The 17452-nt window shown below is 34.9% G+C and overlaps 1 protein-coding gene across 15 annotated transcripts in view; it reads right to left on the reverse strand.

Annotated features, from left to right (window-relative positions):
* The window catches only part of ERC1 (ELKS/RAB6-interacting/CAST family member 1), a 467374-nt gene that overhangs the window by 331135 nt on the left and 118787 nt on the right, over nt 1–17452 (reverse strand). The window lies entirely within an intron of this gene.

Raw genomic sequence — 17452 nt, forward strand, 5'->3', positions numbered from 1 at the left:
AAGCCAGAAATTGGGAAAGCAATCACTTTAGGTCCCATTTATAATTCTTCATCACAAGGTCTATCAATAAACACTCTTTCACTACTAATTTTCCTCTATTCTACTTTAATAAATGACATATGGTTAACAATATAATATTCTGGAAAAGTCCACCTAAGAACTTGTAAATTACTGACTCTTCCCATAAGCAACCTGAATCAACCTCTGAAAATGGTCCCTATTCAATTGACCCAGACAATCCCATAAAATCATGCAAATCAAGAAGTTCAAATCTCCATGTTCACTTTAAGTACACTAGTGGAACTGCTCAAGCCATCAAGGGTATGCATATCTGAAAAGCTACCAAGAATCTGAATGACGCCACTTTACAGAAGCAGTGTGTGCCATTCTGACGTTATAATGGCGGAGTTGGCAGGTGTGCCTAGGCCCAACAGTGGGGCAGGATGCATGGTTGGTGGCCCAAAGAGAGTGCTGCATGAGCTTAAAAATGCAGAGAGTGATGCTGAATTTCAGGGTTTAGATGCAGACTCTATGGTCATCGAGCACACACAGAACTTGTGGGCGGATGAACCCTACATGAGCGCCCCCGCCACACGGAGACAGTCCTCACTGAAATGGAGCAGAGAGTTCCTGAGCCGGAAGTGGAGCTTGCACAGAAGAAAAAGATGTCCCAGGAGAAACTTATGGCCCAGGAGTAAATTCTACATCAAATAAATGCTAATAAAAGTTGAAAAAAAAAAAAAAAAAGAACTTTCAAACTGTGCAAATCTTATTTCTGAAACAATTCTTTTCCTTTTTCTATGCCTATCACAGCTTAAATTTACTCCTTGTCCACAGCATAACCTCTAATCTATCATCCCTATCTTTTTCATTATTATCTCTATTCTGATTTTACTTGTTTTTCTCCCACCATGAGCAATCATTTCAAACAAAGCCTCACATCATCTCCTTTATTTTTAGTCATATTTATTTTTAAAATGTTTACATCTATATTAAACCATTTTCTTCATCCTACCCTCTTACTTCTGAACCTTCCTGCATATGGTCAAGTATATGCTTGCCAATCATATATACAGTATATTAACTATCCTCACAATTCTATCCTCAAGCATCGTATTTTCTTCCCTCAAATTCTCCCTGTGGAAAATTTCACTCTCTCATGGCAACCTAGGAAACTAGCACTTAGGATGGCAAGCCCAAGGTTTCAGAGCTATAAATAAGGGATAGAGAAAGAATTTAAGATTAAATGGTCTCCAGATGCTATGACCTTACCCATTAATTCTGTATTACACTCCTCCCCTCAGAGATAGACAAAAAGAGTATATACTGTATGATTTCATATAAGTGAAATTCTAGAAAATACAAACTAATTACAGAAATAGAAAGCAGATAAAGGGTTGCCTGGAAATGAGGGAGAAAGATGGGAGTAATAAAGAATGCAAGGGAAGGGCAAGAGAAAGGGATTACAAAGAGGCACAAGAAAACTTTTGAGACAATATTTATTATCTTGACTGTGGTGTTGGTTTCACAAGTCTATGTGTCAAAACTTACCAAATTGTACATCTTAAATATATGCAGTTGATTTTATGTCAATAAATTTTTTAAGAAAAATCAGTAAGTATGGTGTTGGTATAGGAATAAACCAATAGACCTCTGTAACAGAAATGGGAGTTCAGCCACAGACCCATGCACATAGGGACCCATACACATATAAAATAGAGGTGACAATGTGATCAGTGATAAAAGGATACAGTATTCAATAAACTGTTTTTAGAATACTGACGGAGGGGAAACCCTAAGCCATATCATACACAGAAAGGAATCCTGGGTGAATTAAAGGTTTATATAAGAGAAGCAAATCTTTAAAACTTCTAGAAGGAAATATAAGAAAATACTTTTAAGACACTGAGGCATGGAAAGATTTTTTTAAAAAAGACACAAAAGAGGTACATTATGAAGAAAAAAGTACTGGTAAATCCAACTATGTTAAAATTAAAACTTTGGTACATCATAATACCATTTTAGTGTTTGTTTTATTATTTTATCTATATTTTTATGTGCCCGCAATAATTCTTAATAAAATAATACTAAGGAAAATGCAGGCACATTTATAGTTATTTTTAAAAATAAATATTTTGTGAACTAGTCGAAATTAAATATGACCCAATATTGACCTCCAAGTTTCAAAATTTATGACCATTTAAGATTGCTCTTAAAAAATTAAAAACTTAGGTATAAATCTAACGAAACATGTATAGGCCCTATATGCTGAAAATTACACACAGCTAATGAAAGATATCCAAGAAGATCTAAATGAGTTCTTCCCTTGAATACTATATGAAATGTTAACTTGACATGTTAAGGTAGCCAGTCTACTTAAAATTTTCCTCAGGGACAAGGAGACAGAAAATATTTAGCAGTGATAAAAATGTGTTTTACTGACAAATGGCAGAAATAAAATAAGCCAAGCCCCATGGATCTAAGAGATGTTATGCTAAAAATTTACAGAATTCAGCACTAAAAACTTCAGAGCAAGAATTAAAATCCAATGCAAAACAAAGATGAATTACACTGAATTCTCCAATGGTCCTTTCTAAAGTGCCAGATGTCAAAAGTCTTTAAGTTTCCTTCAGTTTTATTTCGTCTACATATTAAAATCAGAAATATTCCATCATGCAAAGAAGAAAAAAAAAGTCCAGAAGTGTCAATAATAGATGGAACACTGATTCAATCAGGAAAAAAAATAACTGCCACCACAAAGCAAACACCTTCGTGGAATATGAAATTCAACAACCAGCCTGCTCAAGATGCCAAAAGAACCCACTGACCCTTATCCATTTGGCATTCAGGCTTAGCTCAAGCCAGCCTACATGGCTACTAATCCTACCTGACAGTACCAGATTTGGTCCCTATTAGCTGAATCCATAAGAGGGTTCCAGTCATGGTAAGTCAAGAGGGTTCTTAATGAATCCATTGACCCTTCTGCAAAGTTAAAGATGTCAAAGTCTTAGAAAACTATACGTAACTGAAATTTTTAAAAAATAAATAAATCATATACTAATCATTTATACCTAATTTCTACATTCTAATTTTTATTTTGTATACTATATATGCCACCTATAATATGTATACTATATATTCCAACGACCACAAGCAAAAACACAAAGCAACTGTCCTAAAAGACATTTTACCCTATATCCCCGAAATACACTATTAAATTCTTATTAAAATGCAAAAGACATTTAAACATGTAGATAAGTCTTAACTGCTCAGTTTCCTTATCAGTCATTTCTTCTCAGCATTAATTTCAGAAAAATTAAAGGCTTTTCATCTGTGGGTCAGAAATTAGAACACAGTAGGAAAATACCCCTCATCACTTTTAAATGTTTCTCATTCTCATGGTGCGAGCATCTCATAGGAAAATAACTGTGAGGCTTCATATTGCTTCTTCTTTACCAAAGTACCTAGATGCCATAAATTGCACTTTTACATTAAACCCCTGCCTCAATTAAATGACCTGGAAAAATGCCAGCACTAACCAGTCATGAATACCTGCATGCCATTTTGAGGGAATGTCAGGTATGAGACCCACAGGAATTGGTGACTGAAAAAGGTAAACAATAAAAGCTCTTGTTATAAACATACAAAGTTTTGGTGTAAGAGTAGCTGGAAATGCGGGCTTTGATATAAAAAATATTGCATACCACAAATATTAGGCACAGAAATTATCTAAGTCCATACTCTAATTACTATACGATATTTTCTTTACTAAATTTTCAAATCCCCTATATACACTTTTTTTTTTGTCCTGTTTTTCATTCCATGCAGAATTTAAATGTGTTGGTATGGAGATCTGAGATAAAACAACCACAAAAACCACTTTGCTACTACTAGATTAATTGCTCTGAATTCTAAACTGATCTTTTGGTTTGGAGTGAACTAAATTCATAGTATAATTTTCTGTGAGGTCCATATTTTACAAACCACAAAAAAACATATTCAGGAAAGCCGCTCAGAAACTAGCAAGACACACAGTCATCACCCGAACACCAATCCTGGCAGGAAGAATAACACCTTGTTTATTCACATCAACTGAGCTGGAGGAACTGCATCCGCTCAGTTAGCCAAACATCAAGGTCTGTGGCAAATAGGTTATGCCAATTTCAATATAAACAGAAGGTTTCTCTGCAAGATTTTCTCTACCAATAGACAAAAACAGAAAAGTGGCTACCTCTCACTTCTGATCATAAAACTATTATCTCAACCTATCTTAACTTCCTTTTGTTTTATATCAATAAATGGACCTATCTAAATGCACACTAGCAGTACTTATTGCATGGAAACAATAGTTTGTTTCCTATAATTCCAGTGGTTATAGCTTTACCAATATGACTCACTCTCTTTCTAACTCTGACCACATCTCTTCAGTTTTCACTCTGTTGTTTTCCCCTCTTCACATCTCACTTTATACAACTTCCTCTGGAAAAAATAATTCAATCTAAAGCTTTAACTACCACCTCCATAACAGCTTCCAAATCTTTATTCCTAGACCAACCAGTTTTAAATGCCTGAGATTTTAACAAAATTTTCTACTTAAACCAGATCTTCCATTGAATATTTAGTTTAGAATGAGATTTTTTTAGAAGCTTTTCTTTTAAAGGACCTTTAAAAATCACCTAATGTGATCGAACATTAATATAAGTTAAATCTGAGTGGTATCCATTATATTATTCTCTAAATTTTTCCTAAATATTTGGCAATATTTCATAATTTTTAATGAAATAATCTAAACTCCTAAATTTAGAAATGAAGCTGAGCAAATCAGAGACCAAACTAAGTGACTTGCCCAAGATCACTAAGTACAGTTTCCTATCACCACATTTCCCATCATTCCCATCTAGAAAGAAGTCTGAATGAAGGGCATTGGGCTATGGGATTGACAACATACACAAGTAAACCTTTTTAAAAGGCTACTTCAACAAATTGCATTGACCTCTGTTTGAAGCCTCATTTCTGATAAAAAAAAAAATTGAAGAGCTCAGAAAAATATCAAAAAGGTCATTCCACAGTAGTTTATTTGTACTTCATTTACAAAACAAAAAAGAAAGAGAAAAAAAAAGCTGCAAATTTATAATCTAAAAAAACAATGTTAACATCATCTCCACCCACTTTCCCTTGAAATTTCACAGTAAACAAAGAAGACACGAATGGATATACAAAGTGTAAACTGTAATAAGCTATATTCAGCTATGCAGTCCCAGTATAAATGTCCAAACTCTTGGTCTCTGCAAATCCAACAAAGCAGTCAGCCAACCTAGTTCTATCCTGACCCCTTCTAAGCCAACATATCGGTAATACTTCCTCATTCTGGTATCAGAACTAAAATCAACTAAGCCTTAAAGTCCTGTGAAAAGAGCATTGGGAGGATCCTCAAAGTAACCTGATTCAATCTCATCTAAAGCCTGAATTTCTTTCAGTGATCCTCAACCTTTTTGGAACCAGGGACAAGTGCTTCTATGAGAATCTAATGCCTGATGATCTGAGGTGGAGCTGAGGCAGTGATGCTAGTGCTGGGGAGCGGCTGCAAATACTGATGAAGCTTCACTTGCTCTCCTGCCACTCATCTCCTGCTGGGCGGCCCAGTTCCTAACAGGCCACAGACTGGTACCAGCGCATGGCCCAGGAGTTGGGGACTCTTACTTCATATAATAACTCTTTTGAGCAGGCTTCTCTAATATTTAAACACCTACGGTAAAAACCAGGTACATGTTTCCTCTCCAGAGGATGCTCACGCTTTGCTTTTAACAGGGATAGTAAAAAAAATGAAGGAAGGAAGGAAGGAAGGAAGGGGGGGGAGGGAGGGAGGGAGGGAGGGAGGAAGCTATTTCTTATCTTGAAGTAAAAAACATGTTTTTCTGTAGTTTTATCCATGGGCTCAAGTTTAACCCCTTAGGCCAGACTCTCTTTCACTTAACAGTCATTCACATATATGCAGAGTATCACGTACACCCAAGAGCATTTCCCAAGTAACCTTCAAGCGTCCCTTAATTGCCACAACGTCAGACTCTTTGTGTCTAAACATGCATAAAAACGCCAATGCTTCTTAAATCATTGTACCAAGGACTCAATATTTTAGGTGTGGTCTAATCACCTTATCCTTATTTCCAGACACTTCAAAAACAACCTAAGATTACAGAGTTTTGAGGGGTTTTTTTGGAGAGGTGGGGTGGCGGCAGCCACTATTCAGATATTGAAGGATAGCTTAAGTAGAATGTTTTGTTTTGTTTTGTTTTTATTGTTGCTTTTAGGGTCTTGTTTTGTTTGAGGTTTTTGCTAGCTTTTTGTTGGAGAAAAGGAGGGGTAGAAAAAAGGTTTTTACAGTCATCCTACTAAATTTTATTCTTGATTTAGCCCATTACTTTCCTCTTTAAACATCTTTAGGAATGCTGAATTTCTTATCTAACATGCATGTTGCCCACCTCTCCCCCAATTTTTTCCCACTCAATTCATTCAGAAAAATACTTAACAAAGAAGAGTCAAGTTTAGAGGGATACAAGATACTACCAGAAATTTAAATGTAGGTTAACATATATCATTAAACATATTACCCAGTTTACACTTCTTCATCTTATTTACATTGCCTTTCCAATGCCCTGGTGAGGTATAGATCTACAATATCTCCCATATTTTCTTGATGTCCCAGACCAAAAATCCTACCAAAGAAAAACATGAGTCTGAGGGGATCTAGTTTTAGTGGTGACTTTAAGTGATCACAGCTTCCACTTGAAGGTCCTCCAATATTCTATTCTAAAAATGCACTTAGAAAACATTAGATTGTGCATAGATGGGGCATTCCTCTTCTTTCCTCTTTTTGAAAATCGAAATGACATTTTCTCAAAATCAATCTAACAAACCTATCTTATTGCCATGATTCTTCAATAATGATCAATAACAGATCTGTGATTTTATTTGCACCTGAGATTCAAACTGTCCTATCCAAAAGACAAAAAGTTTCATAGACTTTCTAAAACTGAGGAAACTCTTAAAATGCAAACTCTGATTTAATAGATCTGAATTAGCTCAAGATTTTGTGTTTCTAATAAGCTCTTAGATGAGCTGATACTTCTGGCCTTTGAACCACATTTTGAATAACTAGGTTGTAGATCTTTCGGATGCTTTCTAACAATATCTCTTTTCACACATCTTGGGCTTCATTTTCATTTTCCCACTGTTGAAATATACTTCCTACCCTTTTTCAGTCCTATTATGTTCTTCTTGATGGGAAAGACAAAAACAAACTAGATAGAGAATTTCACCTGCTCTATAGCATCGACAAATTATAGCAACAAGCAGAAGTAACTGCTAAGGTTTTCCTTTTGATCTTTCTCCAAAAGTCTTTACTTTTATTGGATAAACCTCAATTGATTTTGGAGTTTGGGTTTAATAACACTATTGTTGTTAAGCCTATACCAAACTCTTATGTTAATATTTGATTGTTTTTCCTACTTGTCACACTAACGTCTTTTTTCAACTCTTCTTTCTTGCATCTCAACCCTTCCTCTTCAGTACAATTTCTTTCTTTTTACCAGTTCTTTCTATGTGGAGAGTAGAAAACTCTCAGTTTGTGTAGGTCTGGAAAATGTCTTTATCCTACCTCCACTGATGAATGACAGTTTAGCTGGGTACAGAATTATGAGTTGTCAATGTTTTACACTAAACTTGGAAGATTTTAGTCTACCATATTCTTGTTCCTGTTGTTGCTGTTGAAAAGTCTGCTGCTGGCCTAATTGTTAATCCTTTATTAAAAAACTTTTCTCTCTGGCAGTTTTTAAGATAGGTTTACCTATGGTTTCATTATGATGTACATAGGTCTGAATATTTTCCTGCTCAAGAATTATTTGCTCCTGAACTGAAGTTCTCTTCCTATAATCAAGTCAAAAATTCTCAGCAATTATCTTTTAAAATTGCCTCCCATTCTCTTTACCCTTTTTGAAACTCTCCTAGATATAAGTTAGACTTCTATCTCCACAGCCTTCTCTTAAGTAATTTCTATTTGTTTTATCTGCCCGATAGCTTTCTGTATAATATCTCATTATACAGATTCACGAACTGTCACTACAGCTCTAATTTACAGTTTAAATAATATATTGAGTTTTCATTTTAGCTATTAAATGTATTTCGTGTCCAAATTCCTGTTTTGTTCTTTTACAACCTGCATAGTTTACTTATTATATTTTGCTATTTGTTCATGTTTTAAATCCTTCTTTCATGTATTTAATAATAATAATAAATATTTACTGAATACTACTATGTATGTACATAAATATTTACATATACATGCTTAATTCTCACAACACTTATGGAGTGTTATTATTCTTTTCACAGGTGAGAGAAGACTGACGTACAAAGGTACAAACTTATATAACAAGTGGCAACGCCGAGATTAAAAGATGCTACACTAAACAGCTAGCGCTACCTTTACTGTACTGTATCAGCTTTTACTCTCAATATTTCCACATAACAATCCAATAAGTTATATCTGCTCATCCATTCTGGAGAGTGCTCCCACGCTTATTATACCATCTTTTACTTTAGTTATTTAATGCAGGGGTCCCCAAACTCCGGGTCGCGAACCAGTACCAGTCTGTGGCCTCTTAGGAACCAGGCTGCCCAGCAGGAAGCAAGCAGTAGGTGAAAAAGTGAAACTTCATCAGTATTTCCAGCTGTTCCCCAGTGCTAGCATCACCACCTCAGCTCCAAGCTCCACCTCAGATCATCAGGCATCAGATTCTCGCAGGAACACCACCCTCTGGTGCCAAAAAGGGTGGGGAGCACTGATTTAATGGATAGTTTCGTTTTATTATCCAGTGTTCCAAAGGGTCTAATAACTCTTTTTGTTCTTCTGATATCAGCTCAGAATAGATGAAATTCCACTGGTGATTAAGAAATTTGAGGTTGTAAATTCATTCTAAGCAGGGTTTTTAACTATGGGACTCTGTGAACTAGGCTGAAAGTATGTTCCCTGAGAGCAGCTGTGTGTATATTCAAACTCAAACCTGCTTGAGTGAAGACTTCCTCCAACTCACAAGCCAAGTGAGTAAGTCAGTTTCTCATACTGTCAATTAATAACTGTAGAAGTTTTTTCTAGTCCATTCTTTCTCAGGAAAGTCCTGGATTTATGCAAATGTATCAATGTCAAATCTCTACCCCATTTAGGGCCGAGGTCTATTTGCTATTCACATGTCACCATTAAGATCCATGCCTCTTAGTTACCAAATACAATAATCCTTCATAACAACTCTGGTAGTCCTTGTTGACAGATGCTCAGTATTGGAAGGGTGAGGAAAAACATGGACATCTACCCTGTCAGGAAGATAAGCAAAATCAACTCTGAGTTCAATAGGGCAAAAGATCACATTCAACTTACCCTCATAGTAGTTACAAAGTCAAAATTACTGCTTTCAAACTTTTATCAACTTGGAGAAGGAACTAAATTATTCTCATTCCTCAATTCACTTGAAATTGTCATTGAGCAATGCAGTTTTACTATTATTTTTCCATTCATGTCAAATATCTAGTCCTCCTTCAATATGCAGCGATTATAATGTGTTTAATATGTTCTTGAATATGCATGTATCTTAGAAATATAGCAGCTTATTTTTATATTCACATGTGTTATTTATATAAATGCTATACACCTCTAGTCCTATAAATACTTTTAGGTCATTGCTTTTCTTTTGCATAGAATTCCATAGTCCATATCCACTGTTCTTACTTATCCAACCCACCCTCCCCGCACCCCCCCCCCCATTGCCACCAGGAATGAACACTTTGGTTGCCTTCAATCCCTGTTCTACAGTGAATATTCTTATGCACGTCCTCTTGTGGGTCAGCTTTAATTCTCTCTGGGGACTATATTCAGGAGTGGGATTATTGGGACCAATTAGGATATTGATGTTCCTGTTAGCCCAAATCCTACAAGTACTGAATATTATCCTCATTTCTAATTTCCTTCACTTTGATGAATGAAATATCGTATTTCACTGTCTTTGAAATTGACGTTTCTGTTTATTAATGAAATTGAGGATCTCGTGTTGTATCTGTTAACCACTTAGCTTTCTTTGCCTATTAATTACCTGTTAAAATCCTTTCCTCCCTTAGTATAGTCACTATCTTTCCTCAGTTGCAAACATCCTTTTTTTAATCCTATATCTCAATCTTTGGTGTTTTGGGAAGTACTGAAAATATGTACTCCCAGCCACCCATTTGTTTAACTTTGTCAATGGTGTTCTTTCTTAACTAAAAATACTGAAATTTAAAGGAGTCATTTAAGATATCCTATCTAAAATATAATATTTTCATTAATTAACGTTATTATTTTCTCTTTCACATTGAGATCTTTAATTAATCTGGAGTTCGTTGTTTTATTGGTATGAGATAGGTGGCCAACTTTATTCTCCATACAGTTTGTCCATTTTATAGCACTTCCTCAATTCACACTAGTTTATGATATCCCCTCCAAATACATGTCTCTGATTTCAAATTCTGTATTGTTTTTTCACTGGTCTTTCTGCCCATTCCTATGCCAGTACTACACTGTTCTGGGGTATATTGTTTGGTTTTGTTTGGTTTCTGGCTCTGTGATACATTTTCATATCTAAAAAGGCAGGTCTCCATTCTTTTCTTTTTCTTTCCTTTAATGTTAAACCTGCTTTTTTTTTTCTTTTTTTTTTTTTTTGGTCCATGTAATTTTTTAAAATTTTTAATTGTGGTAAAAACCATAACAAAAAATTTGCCATCTTAACCATTTTAAGTGTATAGCTTAGTGGTGTTCAGTACATTCACACTGTTGTACAACCAAACCCCAGAACTCTTCATCTTGCAAAACTAAAACACTGTATCCATTAAAAAACTCTCCATTCTCCCCTCCCCCAACCTATAACATCCACACTTCTATCTCTAAGAGGGAAGTTTATAGCCTATCTTGAGACAAGAAAAATCTCAAACAATCTAACACTAGGAAAAAGGAACAAACAAATGAAGCCCAAAGTCCGAAGAAGGGAATAATAATAATAATTGGAGCAGAAATAAATAAAATAGTGAAAAGACAATATAAAAACTTAATAAAACAAAGCTGGTTCTTTGAAAAATAAAATAAAATTGACAAACCTCTGGCTAGACTAAAAAAAAAAAAAAATGAGAAAAGACTCAAAAAAAATTAGAGATGAAAGAAAAGTTACAACAGACAGCACAAAAATACAATGAATTACAAAAAATACTATGAAAGGCTATATGTCACCCAATTCAATAACCTATGAGACATGAACAAAATCTTATAAATATATAATCTTCCAAGACTGAACCACAAAGAACTGAAAAACCTAAATACAGAACTATAATTAGAAAACTGAAACTAATCAAAAACCTTCCCAAAAACTAAAGTCCAATACCAGATGGCTTCACTACAGAATTTTACCAAACATTCAACTGTTCCAAAAAATTGAGGCCAACATTACCCTGATACCAAACTCAGGCAAAGAAAATACAAAAAAAGAAAATTACATGTATGATGAACACATATGCAAAAATCCTAAACAAAATACTAGCAAATCTAATACAACAATATATTAAAAGTATTAATCATGATCCAGTGCGGTTTGTTCCAAGAATACGAGGATGATTCAATATCCACAAATAAATGTGATGCACCAAATTACGAAATAAAAATCATATCATCATATCAATAGATGCAGAAAAAGCATTTAATAAAATACAACATCCATTTATAATAAAAAAAAACTCAATAAAATGGGTATAGAAGAAATGAACCTCAACTTAATAAAGTCCGTATATGATAAACCTTCAGCTAACATCAAACTCAATGGTGAAAAATTGAAAGCTTTTCCTCTAAGATCCAGAACAAGACAAAGATGCCCACTCTTGACAGTGTTATTCAACATAGTACCGGAAGTTCTAGCTAGTGCAATTAGGCATAAAAAAAGAAATAAAGGTCAACAGATATATAAAAAGATGCTCGGTATCATATATAAAAAGGTGCTCAGTTTCACCAGTTGAAAGGGAAATGCAAAATTGAAACCACAATGAGATAACACCTAACAATGGCTATTGTCAATAAGACACAAAATAAGACAAGTGTGAGAGAGAATGTAGAGAAAAGGGAACCCTCATATGCTGCTTATGAGAATGAAAACTAGTGCAGCCACTATGGAAAACAATATAAAGGTTCCTCAAAAAATGAACAAAAAAGCTATTATGTGACCAAGTAATCCCTCTTCTGGGTATCTACTCAAAATCTGAAAATACTTATTCGTAAAGATATATGTGCCCCTATGTTCATTGCAGCATTATTCTCAAAAGCCAAGACATGGAAACAATCTAAGTATCCTTCGAGCAATGACTGGATAAAGAAGTGACACATCTATACATTGGAATACTACTCAGCTATAAGAATAGATGAAATACCTCTCTTTGCAATAACATGGATGGATCTTGAGTGTATTATGCTAAGTGAAATAAGTCAAGCAGAAAGGACCAGAACCATATAAGTGAACCATATGAGTGAAAACTCATATGTGGGATATAAAACATAAAGCCACAAATGAACAAACAGAACAAATACAGGAAAAAAACAAAGACCCACAGACACAGACACAGACACCAGAACGGTGGTTGCCAAAAAGGAAGGAGCATGGAAGAACAAAGAGGGTAAAGCCTATCAAATACAAGGTGATAGATGGACCAGACTTTGGGTGGGGATCACACAACAGAGTATACAGATGTCATACTATAAAGTTGTACACCTGAAATTTATACAATGTTATTAACTAATATTATCCCAATAACTTTAATTAAAATACTAGATATTTCCAACTAAACCCTAGTTAAGTCCCACGGACTTATGTAGTGCTTTTACTGTCGTTCACTTCTAAAATTTTTATATTTCTCCTTTAACCCAAAGGTCATTCAGTGGTATGTTTTCAGATTTCGAATTTATTTTAATTTTGTGTTGACTTCTAATTTTGCTGCATTAGGGGTCAGAGAACATAGTCCATGTGACTTTGATTCCTAGGGATTTTTGTAGCTTCCTCTGTGGCCTGGTACATGGTTAATTTTATGATTGCTCAGTAAGTTCTTCAAAATATTGCTTATTCTCTATTTGTCAGTGTAAGTTATCTCTCTCTCTCTCTCTACACACACACACACACACACACACACCCCTATTAGTTTGAACTTATTAATAGTATTAAAATTTTCTCAATTTTTGTTTACCTTTATCAAATTCTGAAAGCAGCATATTAAAATGACCAATTGCTAATCTTGATTTATCTATTTCTCCCCAGTGTTGTTTCATATACTTTAAGATATACTGTCAGATGTATAACTGTTCACTATCATATTTTCTCAATCAATTGTTCCTGTTTTAGTATATAACATTGCTCTTTGTGCTTTATAACTTCTTTGCCTTAAAAACAATTTAATTAGTATTAAAATGAAACATTGGGGAGTCATATTTTCCTGATATACTTTTTATTTTTTAATTTTTCTACATCTTTATTTTTAATTTGGCTGTTTCTTTTTGTCTTATTTTAATTCTTATTGATAACATTCATACATACATACAAACATACATACATACATACATACAATCTGCATCTTATTTTTTAAGGACATATTTTTATGCCCTACTGAGATTGTATTTTTATCTAAGTTAAACCAATTTGCACTTATTGCCTTTCCAATTATTCATACTTATTTCAGCCAATTTTTTCATGCTGTCTACACACCATCTTCCTCCCTCCATTCTTTTCTACCCTCGTCTGGATAAGCTGCATTTTCTACTGATGTTCTGTGAAACTACTTACACATTCCATTTTCATTATCTAGTGCATCGACATCCTTACTTATGCTTATATTTTCCTGTCAACTTCTTAAGCTTATCATTATCTACATCTCCCCAAACGAGTCTTTGAGTGGTACCAGCTCACTATTTTAAGTGGGGAAAGTGGTTGTGGCAGGAAACAAGCCCCACAGAGCCTCTGGTGTAATAATTTGCATCTCTCCCTCTACCAATGTTCTTTTTCTAAAACTATCCTCTAGCTCAGGTATAGAGGGGATGTGAAGAGAGGAGGGAGCACTCAGAAGATGGTCCGTCTACCTTCACAAGTTGGCTTGAACAGCACACTACTGTTACCCTGTAGCACCTGCCCCCACTGCTGACTCATAACTGACATGAGGCTATGCACTGCTCACAGTTGTGACAGGGCAATGATCCAGCCAGAACAATGTGAGAGAGAAGCACACACACATGCACACAAACATTCCAATCATTTTCTATTGTACAACATTTATGTTAATTTGTCAGATTCTTCAACTTCCCTCACTTCTGTGTTATCTCTAGGAGTGGATATGGTGGGAGAGAGACCCAGCCTTTCTGTTTTATTCACCACTGTATCCCTAGTGCCCAGAAGAGTCCTTAGCTGGTATCTACAAATAACTATTGAATGAATAAAAGAATTAATCCATACATCTTTCTCTTCTTTTCATCATCTCATGTCATGAAAGCCTGCCTCTTTTTCTGAAGCTATGTATTACCAGTATTCTAAATTCTAGGCTGTATCCTTTTCTCATCTCTAACACGAATTGTTTCTTTTTCTTCCACTTTTCTATGTAGCTAGTCCCCAACCTACCAATCGAGCAAGAGTCATATCATAATTAGCAAAAGTCATAAAATAGAGGTTCTAGTCTCAAAACTAATATCAAACAGCTGCATAGACCTCCAGCATGCCACTTACCCTCTCTGCAATTCAGATTCCATAGGGAGACAATACAGCATCATAATCAAAAATATAAGTTTTGGAGTTTTAATTGATCAGGTGCTGAATCCCAGTAAGTCATGCAACCTCAATCTCTCTAAGCTTCAATGTGCCCATTTATAAAATGCTACAATTCTTATTTCTTAGAAGATTACTGTGAAGATTACCTGAGAAAAATGAACAAAAGTATGTGCACCCTACACAGTACACGGAAAGCATTTTACATTAGATATTATCATATATATTTTTTTTAATTATGGAAAAACTAGATCATCTCTAAAATTGCACTCTAGTCCTAAGAATGTATTACTAACTGTCAGTAAACTGAGGAAGTCAGAATGCTAGCTTGAAGAGGCTGGCATTCTGGGGCACCACGCTGGGACTGCAAGCAGAAGGTACACGGTAAACAGCAACGGCCAAGCTCCAGTGCCTGAACATCTGGAGCTAGGGCAGTTCTGTACTTTGTACTGGACGCTGATCCTCTGACTCAACTATGAAAGAAGAACTGCTTCCTCTGTCAGCAAGATATTGATGATAACGTCCACTTATAATAAACAGAATTCCAAAACTCAATGTCCTGAAAAAGTAAGAAAAAGTGGTACTACTTTGAGACAGTAAGGTCTCTATTATTTTAACTTATTGATAAAATCATAATGAGAACTCGACCAGAGAATAAACTCAATGAGTGGTCCATGATATATCATTAAGATTAAGGAACAAGAACATGGGCAAAAAACCAGAAAAATTCTAAAAAATACTGTAACCAATATCGAAAGCCCCTGGGTTACTAGTGAGATTGGCCCCAAGTCCTAGCATAATGTGCTAATTAAATACTTTATATAATTCTCAACTAGAAAAACAAGAAAACAGTATTTGTCTTGCCTAACTCATACCATCATTTTGAGGATTAAATAAAATAATACAGATCATATAAAAGTACTAATAAACTCTAAGGTATTTAAAATTTTTTTAACCCATTGATGTTTAATATTTCCCTCCAAATTCGGATGAGAGCTACATAATTTTACATCTATTCTAGCCTTAGGAACTTAGTATGATTATTATTACCCTCATTATAATTATTACCCTCATCAGGAAATGGAGTATTATAACTCACCCAATGTCACAGAACTAATTAATGTAGAGGGCTGTGTTTCAAGGCTAGGTCTGACTCCAAAGCCCATGCTTCTCAACACTGTTACTAAATCCAGACCACCTCCATGAAGGTCAACAGATTAAAAGAGATGCATTTGCATAGACACTGTAAAATGTACACTGTCCAACATGAGAGAGCTGAAATCCCTGGACCCTGAACAGGAAAAAAGATCAGGTCTTTTCCCATATTTCTTTTTTCCTTAAAAAATTTTGAAATTTTAAAATCCATGTTCTTTTTCATATGTGCTTAATTTAGTGATTCGAGAGTTAGGACCAAAGTCTAGGATAGCTGCAGAGAGAAAGACAAAATAAATTAAGATCAAATTATGAGAACTTTCAAAGAGCATGTTCAAACTTCCTATTATGGGCTCTAACATGAGAAAGTTGCTTTAGAAAATATGACCCTTGTCAAGTATCACCACAGTAACTTAAGATAAAAAAACTAATGCTAATAAGTAGGCATATTACATTCATATAATCATCTCAAATTCAAAAGGAAGTTAGCTCTTATACTGTTATATTTTAGGATGAAACAGTTATATTTGAGCAATTGTCCTAATAACTTACGAGGTAATCACTGAAACTCAGTTACTCCCACAATGGCTAAAATCAAATATAAAAATGATTCAAGAATGACCACAAATACAGTCTTTATTCTCTATGGTTCAAGAAACCAATCACAAGCCCATCTGTGTAAGACCTAGCTAATAAGAACATTATTTGAGAGGGGTACAAAGAGAAGGATGGATTGCCAAGAGGAAAAAGTCATTTATTAGACTGACAAGCTTTTAAATGTTTGCATTATCATCAACCAACTGCCTGGTTCTCTGGTTCCCACACCTGCTGCCTCTATCCAAAGCTAACACAGTAGCAAACCTGGAAGTAGACTCACGTCTAAAACACTGGCACCCTCTTCTGATCCTTTCATAGTACTGCATGGACACCAGTTACTGAAGTGAAAACTTTAATAAAGCCACAAATTGACAGCTTGCAAGTAACATTTTCCAGATAATTTTATATTTAAAATTCCCTAAATAAACCTAAATTTAGCTTAACAAAAATATGAAAGAGCAGATCTTCTAAATTAAATTTATGCCAGTGAAAAGAAAACCAACTATGTTCTCTTAACGTTCTAGTAGTTTATATATATTAGCTGATTTTACTACAAGAATCACAATGATGACAACAACTACTATACAAAGACCTTACTGCGTGTGCCAGGCATTAGATGTGAACACCTAGTTTAATCCTAACAACAACCTTATGAAGTAAGCATTCCTACTCTCATCATCTTAACGGGTATATAAAGTGAGGCACAATGAAGTTAAACATGTCCTGGATCAGGCGCTTGGGTAGTTAAGTGGTGAGGCTGAACTTCAAACTCAGTTATTATGACTCCAGAACCAGTCTTCCTTATACTCAAAATAACCCTCTGAGGTAGAATGGATTTTGGATATCATAAT

This window comes from Rousettus aegyptiacus, unplaced genomic scaffold, assembly GCF_014176215.1.
Source record: "Rousettus aegyptiacus isolate mRouAeg1 unplaced genomic scaffold, mRouAeg1.p scaffold_m13_p_2, whole genome shotgun sequence".
In the NCBI taxonomy this organism is placed as follows: domain Eukaryota; kingdom Metazoa; phylum Chordata; class Mammalia; order Chiroptera; family Pteropodidae; genus Rousettus; species Rousettus aegyptiacus.